Source organism: Aplysia californica, unplaced genomic scaffold (assembly GCF_000002075.1).
Source record: "Aplysia californica isolate F4 #8 unplaced genomic scaffold, AplCal3.0 scaffold00409, whole genome shotgun sequence".
In the NCBI taxonomy this organism is placed as follows: Eukaryota; Metazoa; Mollusca; class Gastropoda; order Aplysiida; family Aplysiidae; genus Aplysia; species Aplysia californica.
The window spans coordinates 690,287-691,856 of record NW_004797679.1 but is presented as its reverse complement, the minus strand read 5'-3'; the positions used below and the strand labels follow the sequence as shown (position 1 = coordinate 691,856).

Here is a 1,570-nt window from a genome sequence, read left to right as displayed (position 1 = left end):
AATATTAATGATGAATAATATAATACGAGTAATAGTAACAATAATTATTATTCTATCATTATTTTTTCCTCCTCCTCTCCCTCTCCCTCTTCCTCTTGTTGTTTCCTAAATACTTTTGTTAATGGTTGTTACTATGACCAAATTCATAACTTTTAGTGTCTTCAAAACCGTTATTTATTATTCAAACTATATAGGGTGATGGATGTTCGTAATGTTCACCCCTTCATGAAATAAGACTAATCATAATCTTTGCTTTCACGTCTGTCGTGATTTAGATTTGGTTTTGAATACATTTTGATTTTCTTAAAAGCAGCTATTGCCCTGACCTAGATTATTTATAATATTAATTTAGCTGCGACTGTGGGCGGGTCAAACAGACAGTTTCAGAGCACATTTGATTTAAAGTAGAAAACAACACCACCGACAACAACAAATTATGTGGGTAGTTGGCGGGTGCTCTGCTGTGGTTTTCTTCTTCTTTCCTATCAAACATCTATCGTCTTTATCTCCCCTACTTCTTTTTTGTTTATTACTCTCTGGTAAGACATCTAATCTTCGGCACTTATTATTTACCTTATTGTGTTGCAAGTACCGTAAAACACTTAGATCTACTAAAACAACAACAGCAACAACAACAACAACAAAAAGCATAATGAAACATACTTATTTGAGCTTATTTCTTTGGGCTATGAACGATGCGAACCGGTTGGAGTGGAGCCATACTGGATGTGTGCTGTAACAGAGAAACAGAGACAGAGACAGAGGCAGAGCATATTAATTCCTGTAACGAATGATATGGGAAAAGATAATATTTCACTCACGAAAAATTAAGAAATAATAATTTAAAAAAAAGATTTTAAACAAATGAGAGAGAAAATGATAGAGAAAGCGGGGAGGAAAAAGTAGGCAGAGAAAACGGGTCACAGCTTCCCAAAAGGACACATGGCCTGGTTGTGTGCGCTGTTAATGCCTAGTGGACCGACCACTTCCATTTTTGCCGGGCTTTCAGGGGATAGGACAGGGGTTTACATGTTCCATTGACTTCTGCTTTGATCACGTGCTGGGGAAAAGTGGCGGGAGTTTGTTCGGTTGGTTTTTTTTTGGGGGGTGTGTTTTAAATATTTTTTTTCTTTTTGTTTTTCATTTACTTTTTGTTTTGTTGTTCTTTTTGTAGTGCTTTAAAATCATTTTTAATTTATTTATTCAAATTATTATTATTATTTTTTTGTTGTTGGCTGGGTGAAAGGGTAGGAAGGTGGGAGGAGGAGGAAGAGGAGAAGGAGGAGGAGGAGGAGGAGGAGGAGGAGGAGGAGGATTTATTTTAGATGAATGTTAGACATAATAATAAAGACACATAATTGGATGGACGGATGGATGGATGGATGGATGGATGGACTGAAGGATAGGACAGGGGTTTACATGTTCCATTGACTTCTGCTTTGATCTTGTCGTGGGGGAAAATGTCGTGGGGGTTGTTTGTTTTGTTTTGTTTTCTTTTTTAATTCTTTATTTTGTTTCTTTATGAAACTATTTATTTTGAATGGTTGAGGTGGAGGAGGAGGAGGAGGAG

General features: G+C 36.5%; 1 protein-coding gene across 1 annotated transcript in view; it reads left to right on the top strand.

The window, feature by feature from the left end:
* Positions 1–1,570, top strand: part of LOC101851972 (T-box transcription factor TBX2) — a 43,313-nt gene that overhangs the window by 15,694 nt on the left and 26,049 nt on the right. The gene's annotated exons all lie outside the window — the stretch shown is intronic.